We start from the raw sequence: 14,475 nt of genomic DNA on the forward strand, positions 1-14,475 counted from the left end.
GGCCCAGCACCCCCAAACTCCTCCTACAGCCTTCAGATTCCCCTCCGGGGAGGGGGCTTCCTCAACCTTGGTCTCTCCTCGGCCTCTGCCATCCGTCTTTGAGCTTTCCCATCACCGGCCTTCCTCTTTGAGGGTCGATCATCAGAACCTTCCGAAATTTTGGACGTCTATCTCTGCCTTCGGATCTTCCCCCTGAACGCAGCCTCCGGTCTCCCCGCGGTCCCTTCCCTCAGCAGCAAGGGGTTTGAGGAACTTCTCCCTCGGTCTGCGAGGTCTCCTCAGCCTCCTCCCTCAGTCTGTGGGGCCCCGCCCTCCATCTGAAGAGTCCCCCTCGCTGGGCCTGCGGGGTTCCCCAGCCCCGCCTGCCCGCCTCGCGCACTTACCTCGCGGCCGCGGGCTCTCCCGAGCTCGCACGCTCCGGGCGCGATCTCGGGGGCGCGCACGCCGGGCGGCGGCGACGCCGGGCCGCGCGCACAGCGTGCACGGTGACGTCAGTGCGCTGGCGGCGGCGGCGGCGGCGGTGGCGGCGGCGGCGGTAGGGCTGTTTGTTCTGCTCTCCCGCAGCCAAGGTGCCGAAGCAGTGGCTGCGACGGTGGCGGCTGCCGGCGGTGCTCGCCGGCGAGCGGGGCCTGTGAGCGCGGCGGAGCAGCGGGCGCGACGGGCGGGCCCCGGCGCCGCATAGCAGCTCCAGGAGGAGGCTGCGGCGGCCGGTGGGGGCGGCGTGCGGCCTAGCGTTTCAGGTGAGGACCAGTGCCCTTCGGGGCGACGGAAGGCTCAGGGCGGCCAGCGAGGGCTCTCAGCGCCGCCCGCGTCACCTGCATTGCGTAATGGGCCGGTGCGCCAGTTCCGACGCCATCGGCGCGAGGGTAGGAAGGCCGGGGCGACGCGGGCTCGGGCCTGCGGGCCTCCCGCGTCCCCGCGCCGCCCGCTCGCGCCGGGGTCGCCTACGCCGTTGGCGTCGGGGCGCCGGGCCGCTCGCTCTCCCCGTCATTGGCGCCGACGCCCCCGGGGTCGGGCCGGTCAGCGGGGCGGGGGCTCCTGCGGGGGGCGCGTGCGCCGCGGCGGGGCGGGCAGGCGGCCGGGGCGGGGGGGGGCGGGCCAAGGCGCTCAGCACTTCCTGTCGCCGCCATTTTGTCAAGTGAGGAGGAGGAGGAAGCGGCCGCTGCGGGGCCAGCGGCGCGCCCGGCCCGGGTAAGTCCGGGCCCGGCGAGGTGCCCGCGGCGCCGCCGTCCTCGGAGCGGCCTTGGCCTCAGCCCGACCGCTCACGTGGGGCGGGTCCGGCGCGCTCTTTGCCCACCTCGGCGCCTTGGTCCTTATGCCTGGGCTGGGGCAACGCGCCCCCGCCCCCATTTCCTCACCTTCCCGAGTGTCCTCGGAGCTCTGCGGAGAACGCGGCTGTTCCATCCCAGGAGGAGGCTGCCGCTGCACTCCGCCTGGGGGGCGAGCCTGGCTCTCTTTACCCAACTACTTTCAGCCTGGCAGCCCCTCGCTGGGCGCTTTGTTTTGCTGGGTCGGTGCTCGCTTGGCGTCCTTGCCACTGCCCCGTTTATTTGCGGTGTTACGCGGGGTGATGGTTTGGAGTTGGGATGTGATGGAGTTGTGATTCGGCGAAATAAAATGACCCCCCCCCCCCCCATGGAAATAGCACAGCTTTACCTAACTGAGACGCCCCCAAAGCCTGGCCTTGGACGAAGATGGGAAATCCCACTTTGGTGTAGTGGATAGTGTTCAGGCCGGTGGATGAGTCATGTGCTTTTGCTGAGTGGCTGGCTGACTTCCCTTTTACGCAAGACCACGCACTGTTTTTTGAAGTGTTTTTATGTAGTAGTTGTTTACTCATTTGATGTTTCATGCAACCTGGTGGGGTTTATATTTTTGGCCCTTGGGTTCATTTTTACTGTGTGTTGGATGCAAGAAGTGACCTCTTGCCGTCTGTGCCTAATGAGACTTGAAGTGTCTTTGCTTACCTTTGAGAGGGCTGTAGATGTCCGAGTTTACAAAAACCAAGTCTCAGTGTACCTCTAAGCCAGTGGCTCTTTGGTGCTATAATACAGTTGGGAGATTTTCATGAATGAGGCTGTCAGGTTCCTTAAATTGTGAGCCCTTGGAATTTGTAGTCCTTAGAATTTGTCACACAAGCGATACTCAACAGGATTTATGAATGTGCTTTCAATTTCAAGGTTTTAGATGGCACAGTTTTATGACCTTGCCAGTAATTTAATAAAACATTCCTTTCATTTTAATTTGGATGGGGATTATCTCCCAGCAAGGCATTGTAGATAACCAACTCCTTCTCCCCAAAAGCTTCAACCTGGGGCAGGTAAAACTCTCAGATGGTTTCAGCTTACCAAATCGAGAAGGAAAAGTCTGGTCTGAAACAAAATGCATCCCCTGATTATCCACCATATCCCCTATGTTGGTAGGAAACAGTATCTAAGGACTGAAGATGTGGACTAAATGAGTCTTAGACTTTGTTTCCAAAAGTTATCTTTTTGAGCCAGTTGTGCTCTTTGTACTAAATTGCACTTCTGCTTTTGGTGGTGGTGGATATTTTCGTGTTACACAAATCGGATTATTGAATGCCTTCTCTTTTTTTCGTATTTTTTTTTAAATTAATTTTAGAGAGAGGGAGAGAGAAACATCCATCACTTGCCTCCCGAATGCACCCGACTGGGAATTGAACCCGAAACCTGGGTATGTGCCCCTGGCTAGGAATCGAACCTGCCACCTTTCAGTGGACAGTATGTGGGAATTCCTTGCTGATGATGACAGTTAACTCATAAGGCATGAGTTTATGCTCTGGCTTCCACCAACAGCCACACTGGCCTCACTTTTTCTTAATTTAAAGCAAAAACCATTTGGTGCCTCAGTAACTTGAAGACTCTGGGCTGTTAAATTTTCCAACAGCCCACTGTCACTCTCACAATTATGTGCATGTAAAATGTTTTAATTTTTGATACTAAATAAATTTGTGAAGTAGGTTGTGTTTGTCTTTGTGTTTGTCTTTATGTGGTAAAAGTATAAAAAGAAAGGCTTGTCATTGAAAATTGCTACTAACGTTACTGGACATTCACATTTGCACAGTGAGGATTGTGGGGATTCCTTGCTGATGATGACATTTAACTCAGAAGGCATGAGTTTATGCTCTGGCTGGTGTTCTCTGTGATTAGAGTGTTGTTCCATGTCAATTCCTGGTCAGGACACAAGCCCAGGTTCTGATTGGGCCACGTGTGTGATACAACCAATGGATTTTGTCTTTTACATCAATGATTCTGTCTGTCTCCCTCTCCCATTCTCTGGCTCTAGAATCAATAAAAAGGCATATCCTCGGGTGTGGATTAAAAAAAATGGCACGAGTCTAAAAATAAAATTGTCCTAAATTGTTTTCTTTTTACTGGACTGTTAAGTTCCGTGAAGACAGGGTTTTGTTTGCTTCGCTTTGTCTATTTTTATTCTATATTGTATCCTTAATTCCTATAAGAGCACCTAAAATATTCTTTGAGTGAATAAACTGAAGAGATAATTGAGCAAGAATTTGGGATGTCCAAAATACCAACTGCAAATAATTCCTTTTATGTTAATAAAATATTGTTAACAGGGGACATAATTGTTCAGTAGGTCTTACAAGGAATGTGAATTTTAACTAAGATAACATTAAAATCTCTAAAAATTGCAGTAAACTTATTAATAGTCCAGGCAGTGTGGCATGTAGTATTTCTGTGCACTGTCTACTGTATATGTACTACTTAGCAGTTTGAAATGTGGTGAGTGGGTTTAGGCTGTTGTTCAACTCTGACCTGAGAAAAGTGTCTTAAGAGAGTGATAAATCGTGCCGAATAATAAACAGGTATGGGTAGCATTTCTTAATGTGAATCTCATATTGTCAATAAAAACTTGATTGAAAAAAAGATTGAGCACTTTCTTTGTGAAATTCTCATTTCATGTGTATGTGATTGGCTAATCCATATCAACAATTAGTTCCTGAGCTCTTACTATGCACAAGGGAAGACAAAAAGCTATTTGCTTGATGACTTTTGTTCGGTACATATATTCTTTATTAATGTATTCATCCCCAAAGTATTTATTGAATATAAACTATGTATAATGACAGCTTTACTTAGACATAATTTACACATGATACAGTTCACCAATTTAAAATGTACAGTTCAGCCCTGGCCAGTGGGGCATTGTCCCTTGTTACCCTATGGTCACCAGCAGGAGACAACCAATCAATGTATCTCTCTGATTGATGGCCCTCCCTCCCTCCCGTTTCCTCTCTAAAAATCAACAATAATAAAAACATTTAAAGTGTACAATCCAGTGTTTGCCTATTTTGTATATTTCAGGAATTATATAACACATAACGTTGTGTCTAGCCGCTTTCACGCGGTGTAATGTTTTCAGGGTTTGTACTGTAGTATGAATCAGTACTTTGTTCCTTTTATAACTGAATGCTATTCCATTATATGGATATGCTACATTTTATCCCTTCATCAGTTGATAGATATTTGGAATGCTGTCAGTGTTCATGTGCACGTTTTTGTGTGGACATATGCATTAATTTCTCTTGGGTAGATGCCTAGGCATGGAATTGCTGGGTCATGGTAACTTAACTTTTTGAGGCTGCACAATAACTTTTTAACGGCATTGATTTTCTAGTGCTTTTACAGAGGGCTTAGAAGAAAAGCTTAATGGAATATGGTATGGCCATTTAAAAGAATGAGGAAATGAAAGTGCAAGGATGTCAGCATGTTGACATGTACTACAGTCTGGGTAGTTTGATTCCCATTTAGTTTTTTAAATTATACATTGTTGGAGAACAGTTTGAAATTCGAATAAGGCACAGAAAACAGTTTGGAAGATGTACCCCAAACGTGTACTACTTTTGTTATGAAGGGAGATTTTAGAAACATTTAAATTTTTTCTTCAGTCTAAACAGGCTTTAAGTTAATAAATTTGATTTTAAAAACCTGCATCTATATATCCCAGCATAAATCATGGATGTATTCCATTCTAAAGAAATATAGTTAGAGCAAAGCAACCATCTGTCCCATTCAACCCTGAAGGGAATAGACTTGGTTGGTCCACATTTGAAAATGAGATTGTTAGGTTTTGTTTTTTCCTTCTTCGTTAATATGTTTGCTTGTCTTTTATTGGTTTCAAAGAGAAAGGAGAGGAAGAGAGGGATAGAAACATCAATGATGAGAATCATTGATTGGCTCCCTCCTGCACATCCCCTACTGGGGATTGAGCCCTCAACCCAGGCATGTGCCCTGATGGGGAATCAAATTGTGACCTCCTGGTTCATGGGTCAGTGCTCAACCACTGAGCAACACTGGCTGGGCTGTAAGGATTTTTTCTTTAAAAACAAAAGTAGCACGTGATCATTTTAAAGAATTTGGAAAACAGAATATTAAGATGGTGTTAAATGTGAAAAAACATCTTTTAAATCTATTTTTATTCTAGTCTTTCTACATGAGTAACAAAATCGAATGCACTCTTTAACTTTTAAAAAAAAAATTACATTGTGAACATTTCCAAAATGCTATGTTTCAAATGTTTGCCTAAGCCCTGGCTGGTATGGTTTAGTGGTTAGAGTATTGGCCCTCACACCAAAGGGTCTCAGGTTCAGTTCCTGGACAAGAGGAGTGCTTGGGTTGCAGGTTTGATTTCCAGTGAGTGTGGGAGGCAACCAATCGATGTGTCTCTCTCACATCCATGTTTCTCTCTGACCCTTCCTCCTTCCCTTCTGCTCCCTCTAAAAATCAATGGCGGGCGGGGGGGGGGGGTGGTGGTGGTGGTGGGAATCATTGGGTAAGGATTAACAAAAAGAAAACAAAGATAAATGGTTGTCTAATCTAACATGAAATACTATAGTTTAATTCTGCTATTTTTGCATGTGATTTTCAAGTCTTCTCTTTTTTCATGTCTAGAGTGGGAATTGCTAGACCAAAAGGGTGTGCATTTTTGAAAACTGGATACAAATTAGTTTTCTAGAAAAGTTCGATGAATTTCCTTTTTTTTCCCCCACAGCTTAACACAGTGTCTTGTTTATAAGGGTGAGGTTTTTAACATTATCCCCCCACACATAGCAATTGTGTGAAAACAAAATGTCGGCTTGAGTTTGTTCTGAGAAGCAGAAGTGTCTCAGATCTTGCTCTATGACCTTTCTACTCTCTTGTGCCCAGAGCTGGACTTTGTTTCCTGAATTCCTGACCCTAAACTAGGAGTCCAGTGTTATCTGAATGCTCTGGGGAGAGTGACTGGGAGGGCTTGAATGGACTCTTGGTGTCCAGTCCTATCTTCATTTTCTTCTGGCCTGCTCTAACCATTGTGGCACAGTTAGACCCCATTTTGAATCCTGGCCCTGCTGTTCGCTCTGTGACCTTCAGACTGTGTCTCAACCTTCCCCAAACTCCATTTACGAATCGTTCAGCTGACAGTAAAATGAGGCAGTGCCCTCTCAAGGTTAGCTACTTGCTTGCTGTCATTGACCTTAGCCAAAACTGAAATGAGATTAGGTACCCGGGTAAGAGAGTCACACTGATGAGGGCTAGGAAAGTGCACTAGTTGACACCAAGATCGGCCAGGTGCCTTTCTGAACGGAGGGAGGGGGTTAAGGTTGTTTTTAAGTGAGGATTTGTTTTTATCTGATAGTGAGATTAAAAGTGGTGATAATGGGATTGGTGGAAAAGTGGCAGCTCTGGGGACTGCCACCCATGGATCCTGGCTGAAGAGTTTGGGGAAATGATCCAGCAGAGGAAGGTGGTCCAGTGTATCCTCAGGCCTAAACTGTAACGTGCCTGTTTCATTAAAGCCTGGTTACCTGGACAAAGGCAATGGCCAGGTTGCCAGAAATTGCTGATGAACTGAGGTTTTTCCAGCGTCCCTTCATACCTTCCCTGCTTTCTTTGGCCTTGATTTGAATTGTGTTGACATCTGGCTTTGGTGAAAAGATTCTGGTCTCCTGGAAGATTTGTGTCACAAGTCAGGACCTCTCTAGAATGGGGACAAGATAGCTGGATATGCCAGGGAAACAGATTTCCTGGCTGGAAGGCTGAGATCCAGCTAATGGACTTTGGGCCTATTGACCAGAAGAACCAGTCCATTCTATTCACCATTACTAGGTGCTGTTAGGATCCAGTTCCATGTAGAAATTCCTTTCGTGTTAAACCCAATTGGAGAACATACTTCTTTCAGAGATTTATCAAATCTGAGTATTTAACTGTCAATTAAGAGTACTCAAATGCATATGCCATTTCTTTTTGACCTGTGACATCTTACAAATAAATACTTTTTTGTTGTTCATGCCAGGTATAGCATATTCTGTGATCTTTTCCTTGACAGTGTTGGCCTGTTCTCCCTACGTAGAAAATTTCAGGACTTTGGGCTGTGTTAGCAGGGTTGGTTGGGCTTGGGTGGAACTGTGTACCAGAGAGGGAGAACTATGGAGTCTACTGTCAGGTTTCAGTCCCAGACAGACCCCCATCTGGCTTTGACCTCAGGCAAGTTACATAATTCCTAAACATGCCCCATTATTTGTAAAATGGGTTCTGATGCGGGGGTGGGGGCTGGTGTCTCATTTTTACTGTGTTCAGATTGGGAGAATAAGGAGGAGCCTCTATTATTCTGGTGGGAGATAGGGAGTGCTTGCTTTGCTCTGCCTGAAGAGCTTTGAGAAAAGCTATCCAGGCCCCATTTTGCCTGTGGTCATCTTCTTGGTCTTATTGTCCACTTACAGCCTAAACTTCTTGTTTGTTCCTAGTTGCTGTTATGTCCACAGACATTGGCATACTGTGAAGCAGTGCCAGGGGAGACTTGGGCTTGGGCTTGCGCAATTTCCAGAAACAGGAATGAGTAATTCCTATGTCCTTGTGGGTGGCTAATGTCCCCAGTTGTCTTACCCCAGGCAATGACACATACATGCCTGTGGGTGAATTGGCATTTGAGATTTTGTTTTGTGTAAAAGAAGAGGAAGAGTGAGATACATTTATGATTTTACACTTGAAACACTTTCCACTGTGTTTGAGGAAATACATATTTCGTGGGAGCAGGTTGTTATTGTGAGAATTGAAATGGGAGATCTGCATGGAGTATGGAACCTGCCAGCACAGGTGGGGGGCAGGGGTGCTGGCTGTAGAAAGGAGTACACTATGCCTGCCTTGGACCAGTTGTATACCCTCCCAAGCCTCAGTTTCCCATATGTGAAATGGGATAATAGATTTTGGCTCTAAGAACTTTGACCAGTATCTAGATTTTTAAGGGAACGTAATTCTTGTTTTATTATGTGTTTTTCAAACTGTGGGTAATGGAATGAATGAATTAGGTAGATTGCAGTTATTGTGTAAGAAAAAAAAAGAAATGTTAAAGGGTGTCAGACACTCAAGGGTACTTTATAAAAACTTTTATTTCATTTATTGTGTACATGATAAAATGTGTTTTTTATTGTGGGTCATGTTAGAACAGTGTGAAATAACATTGTGTTAGATACTACTCAGTGGTAACTGGTTACCTTGATTTCTCCTCCCTTTTTGGCCATTTTGCAATCTGTTCATTACTTGCTGTTCGAGGAGGGGCGTTATCCAAGGCATCCTTTGAGATCAACTTAACGGTGCAGGTGTTCAGACATTAAGTAGTTGCTAGCAAAGAGACTAAGCAAGCAAGACTAAAAAAATTAATATAGTTAAGACTGCCGGAGGAATTACGCCACACAAGAATATGCAGTTGCAAATCACACAGCACACTTGATTACTCACAAGGTTCCTGGTGCTGTGGGCTCAGACTTAATGGGGTCCCCAGGGAAGAGTGGCGTTCTCTGCGGACAGCGGTGGATCCGTCTTTGGGTGGCTGGCCATCTGGTTGGGTCAAGTCAGCGGGAGGAGGGCAACCGAAGGTTAGGCCATTCTTCTGCCATCCATTGTGGAGCAAGGCAGCGTGGAGTGTGGACCAAGAGGATGATCGATGTCTAAAGTCGGGGACCCGTTTTTAAGCCTGTTCTGACCCAAGGCGGTCCATGTGGCTATCAGTAACATATGTCATCACACAAGTGTTAATCAGAGTACAAGCTGGTTATCAATCACAGTGTCACTCAGAAGGTGTCTATCAGGTTTACATCTGCCATTCCTAAGGGTAGCATTCAGCTATGGTCTTATCTATATGGTACAGCTAGGGCTTGGCCAGAGTGGTCATTCCCTGTGCTCTTTAATATTTCACACAAGTATTTCACAAAAAATAATTTTTCTACATTTCCTATAACACTTTAATTATTTTCTGTTGCTATAACATTGTAACACTCTCTATTTCCTATCATTATCTGTTACTATGACATTTGCCCAAGGATGTCCTCCTGGATATGCTTTTTAGTAGCAGGTGAACTGCATTGATTTTTGTTTTCTTCCTTGTACCCACTGCTTGCTAGAAGCTCTGTAGGAAGTGGGGGTGGTGTGGTGAAGTTGAGAAGTCATGTAGTGATGAAGATTGTCAGTAGTTTGCAACAGTCAAAACAAGTATATGTGCACGTGCATGTGTGTGTGTAAGGCAAGCTACTTGTTCTGTAGATACTGTCCTACCAAGTTTTAAATTAAGATGTCAGTTCTTTTAGGAAATGGTTGTATTGGATAGGTCTCTGGTATAAATATAACAAAACTAGTTACAACAAGAGGAAATTTGTTGGCTGATATGTCAAGAAGTTTGGAGTGGGGCTCAAGCACAGCTGAATCCAGAGGCTCTAACAGGGACATCAAGAGCTTGTTCTCTCTGATACCCTGACCTCAAGGTCAAGAGTGAGTCTTCCCCAGTAGTGCTTTCTGATGGCAGGAGACTCTGGCTCAGATCATTGCCCATCCCTGAACATGTGCAGGATGGAATGCCGAACCACCTTGCCTTAAACATGGCACTTGTAGCCTGTCTCTGCCCCCCACTTGTTCACCTCAAGTAGTAGCTCCAGCAGTGTATTGGTTATTATTATGAGACATGCCAAGTGGGATTTTTTTGTTAAACCATCTGTCTTTTACGCTAGAAGTAGAGTGTACTCCTTAAAGCAAGAAATTTTGGATAGGTGAAATGCAAGTTATTTTTTCATACTGAGATGGTAAACCAGAATTAGATGAAAAAGAAAAGGGTAGCCTGGTCGGTGTGGCTGAGTTGGTTGAGTGTCTTCACATGCACCAAGAGGTCGTCACCAGTTGGATTCCCGGTCAGGGTACATGCCCTGGTAATGGGGTTGGTCCCTGGTAGAGGGGGTGTGCAGGAGGCAGCCCAGCTGATCGATGTTTCTCTCTTATCAATGTTTCTCTCTCTCCCTCTCCCTCCCTCTCTTTATAAAATCAATTAAAAAAAAACTACACACTACCTTTTTTTTTTTTTTTAAAGAAAAGAGAGTAAAGAGATACAATATAAAGAAAAAAGAAAAGGGTGAAGTGAATATATATGGTTAAGGATGAATGTATAGAATCCTATGCTAGCCCTAACCAGTTTGGCTCAGTGGATAGATCGTCGACCTGCGGACTGAAAGGTCCCAGGTTCGATTCCGGTCAAGGGCATGTACCTTGGTTGTGGGCACATCCCCAGTAGGAGGTGTGCAGGAAGTAGCTGATCGATGTTTCTCTCTCATTGATGTTTCTAACTCTCCCTCTCTCTTCCTCTCTGTAAAAAATCAATTAAAAAAAAATATATATATATAAAAGAATCCTGTGGTAGAGGAATGAAAAACAGTTTATCTTACCAGGTACAGAGGGAGCTGCTGTGGGGGCTCTGGGAGGAGTCACGCCAAGTCTCAAGAGTCTCTTGGGTGGGTGAGAGGGCTTGGGCCACCAGTGAAAGGGCCCTGTTTGGCCAGAAAAACATCCCTCAGGAAACAGAGATAAATTGGGTGGGGAACTTGAGACCGTAAAAGGCCCACGAAATAATTTGGTCTGGCCCTGCCAAGGCATTAGGGGTGAGTTAATTAAATGTTTGACCAAATATAGCAAGCTAATTTTTAAGTTGATAATTTTATTTGGCCCTTGAATATAAATATCCAAATGGCCCTTGGCAGAAAAAAGGTTCCTCACCCCTGGCTTAGACCATCAGGGAAGCATAGGGCAAGGCTAGGATAAGAGACCAGGTAGATAAATTTCAGTAGACATTTACATGAATGAAATTGTAACGAACTTTTCAGTAGGCCGGATTCATCTTTGTCCATGTTTGCAAAAACTGTTGTCATTTGCTAAGCTGTGTACTTGAGTTCTTGTAGTCTGCTGCTTGGCATTCTTCTAGTATTACTGAAAGCTACTCAGATTTCCTTTATCAAAAACAAGTGTTAAGCATTGCTAGAGCAATAATTTTTCTACAATTTATTTGGCTTTATTTAGTCCTTTAAGGGGCTCAAATAATCGAGAGTCCAGTGGCCAAGGAAAAAATAGCCCTGCTTCTCACTAGAGCATCAGTTCTTAATTTGAGGGGAGGTCTGAGGTCTCTTTGAGGATGTGATGGATGCTGTGGATTCTTTCTCCAGAAAAATGTGTATGTGTGAACATTGAATAATATTTGGGGAGGGGGGTTTAGAACCCTAAAGCCCACCCAACGAGTATGTACTACAATGAATTAACTAGGGTTTTTGTTTTGTTTGTTTGTTTTATTTTTTGAGAATGAGAAATGTCTTGTTAATTAAAAGGCTCTTGATGGTTTTGGTCGAGTGGCTCAGTTGGTTGGAGCATCATCTCGTAAACCAAATAATTGCAGAGTTGATTCCCTGTAGGGGCACATACCTAGATTGTGGGTACTATCCCCGGTTGGGGCATGTACAGGAGGCAGTACATAGATTTTTCTCTCTCTCCTCCTCTCCCTCCTTCCCTTCCTCTCTTTCTAAAAATCAATAAAAACATATTCTTGAGTGAGGATTTTAAAAAGTAATAAAAATAAAAGGTTCTTGATGGTTTTGAAGACTTTCCTTTTTGCATGCAGCCTGATTTGTCAGATGTTTGCAAATTTATGAAGCAGAAACAAAGTGGAGCACCCATTTTGGTTTGTTCTTGTAAAAATCCTCCAGAGGTTTTTACAGAGTCCTCAAGTAACCCATGTGCCCACAGTGGTACAAACCTGCCCAGGGCCCCTGTGCACCCCTTTCTTAGCTTGTTCTCTTCACTGGGTATAAGGAATGTCAGAATATGCCAGAAAAGGCCTGTGGTGGCTGCAGATAAAAGATATGTGTTCTGGGGCTCTTTACTGAAGCTGCTACTGTTCCTAAAACTCTCCAGGATTTGGTGTCAGCCTAGTGTCTTTGCTATAGAAGGTAACCCAATAGGTCGCTAGCCAGCCTGATCATTTGGTGGTATTGGGTATGGGTAGACATGTAAAGATTATGGCTGTGGCTCCTTGTGTGACTTAACACCTGCTCTCTGCTGTGAGACATTTGTTCCTGCACGCCCTTGAACCTGCAGACTGAGGGAGATAAGCCATTCTTCATAATAATATACTTATACACTTAGGACTATGAACACCTATACCAGGTGGTGTGCATGATGTCACTATATTCTCCCTCTCCAAATCCCTGTCTGGTGAAAGAATAGGAAATACAATACCATAAACTTGAATAATTCATACTTTTGTAATTGGGACAGAGTTGTCAGAGGATGGAAAAGAACTATTACTTCTAAGAATGGTGCATATTAAAGTCTGCTTTGACCCTAGCCAATTTGGCTCAGTAGACAGAGGGTCCCACGGACTGAAGGGTCCCAGATTTGATTCTGGTCAAGGGCACATGCCTGGGTTGTGGGCTCAATCCCTAGGAGATGTGCAGGAGGCAGCCAATCAATGATTTTCTCTCATCATTGATATTTCTCTCTTTCCCTCTTCCTTCATCTCTAGTGATGGGCCAATGCTAGAAAGGTGATATAATTCATTTAACAAGTGTGCATCCAAGAAACAGATTTTTATTTTGCTGTTTTTAATTTTTAAAAAAATTGATTTTAGAGAAACATGCATTGGTTGTGATCAAACACGAAACCTGGGTATGTGCCCTGACCGGGAATCAGACCTGCAACCTTTTGATGACACACAACCAACTGAGCCACACCAGCCAGAGCTTTATTTTACTTTTAAAAACTTTCCTTTGACTTTGTAAAATGACAATTGATCTCATTGAATACGAGTTTGGCTCTGGTTGACTCGGGTAATTTCACTCAAGAAAATGGTAGAAATGTTAGACAAGCTCCATGCAAAACTGGACTAGTAATCAGATTTGAGAGTACATGATCAAAATACACTAGATGGATTGCAGCATAATTCTCTACCATTTGTGGGTCTGCCAGGAGTGAATCAACTGAGTGAGGTGCTAGTAGACCTAGTCAGACCCTACAGCCCATTCAGTTTTACTCCTTGATTATAGGCTCATGAAATGAAACTATTTTGAAAGTTAATACTGAATCATGACATTCACTTTTAATAGTGTTGTTGAGTTCTTATTTTCTGTTGTATTTCATTTGAACCTTACATCAGCCCTGTGAGAGTATATGTGTTTTAGAGTTGAGGAAATTGTGTTGAAGCCATCTGCCTACTTTTTTTTTCTGGTCAAAAACACAACATATAATTTTACTGTCATAACATTTTTTCTTTTTTTAAATATATTTTATTGATTTTTTACAGAGAGGAAGAGAGAGGGATAGAGAGTTAGAAACATCGATGATAGAGAGACATCGATCAGCTGCCTCTTGCACACCCCCTACTGGGGATGTGCCCACAACCAAGGTACATGCCCTTGACCGGAATCGAACCTGGGACCTTTCAGTCCGCAGGCCGACGCTCTATCCACTGAGCCAGACCGGTTTCGGCTGTCATAACATTTTTTTTAAAAAATATATTTTATTGATTTTTTACAGAGAGGAAGAGAGAGGGATAGAGAGTTAGAAACATCGATGAGAGAGAAACACCGATCAGCTGCCTCTTGCACACCCCCTACTGGGGATGTGCCCACAACCAAGGTACATGCCCTCGACCGGAATCGAACCCGGGACCTTTCAGTCTGCAGGCTGACGCTCTATCCACTGAGCCAAACCGGTTTTGGCTGTCATAACATTTTTAAGTGTACAGTAGTGTTAACTATATACACATTGTTGTGCAGATCTCCAGAACTTTTTCATCTTGTGAAACTGGAACTATATCCATTGAACAACTCTCCTTTTCCTCCTCCCCCAGTCCTGGCAGCTGCATTCTACTTTCTGTTTCTAAGAGTTTTGACTAATTTAGATATCCTGCCTAATAAAAGAGTAATATGCAAATTAACCATCACTCTGCTACATGCCCAAGCCATGCCCACCAGCCAATCAGAGTGAGTATGCAAATAAACCCAACCAAGATGGCTATAGCCACAGAGAGCAGTAGGGAGGCTTGGGTTTCCCTGGTAACAAAGGAAGCCAAGCTTTCCCCGTGCTGTTGCAGGCCTAAGCCTTCACTCAAGGCTACAAAGTTTCAATTATAGAAGGTAAACAAATCCAAACA

At 44.6% G+C, this 14,475-nt stretch overlaps 1 protein-coding gene across 3 annotated transcripts in view; it reads left to right on the plus strand.

Annotated features, from left to right (window-relative positions):
* The first annotated feature begins 505 nt into the window (after nt 1-505).
* Nucleotides 506-14,475, plus strand: part of BRD4 (bromodomain containing 4) — an 84,452-nt gene continuing 70,482 nt past the window's right edge. For 2 of the 3 annotated variants that reach the window (XM_079770602.1, XM_079770603.1), the window contains exon 1: nt 506-740. The gene's annotated coding sequence lies outside the window, so the exon portion shown is untranslated. Of the gene's footprint in view, nt 741-1,118; nt 1,192-14,475 lie in introns of those variants that run through there. The other variant, XM_079770604.1, reaches the window with a different exon arrangement.

The sequence above is a fragment of the Cnephaeus nilssonii genome (genome assembly GCF_951640355.1).
Source record: "Cnephaeus nilssonii genome assembly, chromosome: 5".
In the NCBI taxonomy this organism is placed as follows: domain Eukaryota; kingdom Metazoa; phylum Chordata; class Mammalia; order Chiroptera; family Vespertilionidae; genus Cnephaeus; species Cnephaeus nilssonii.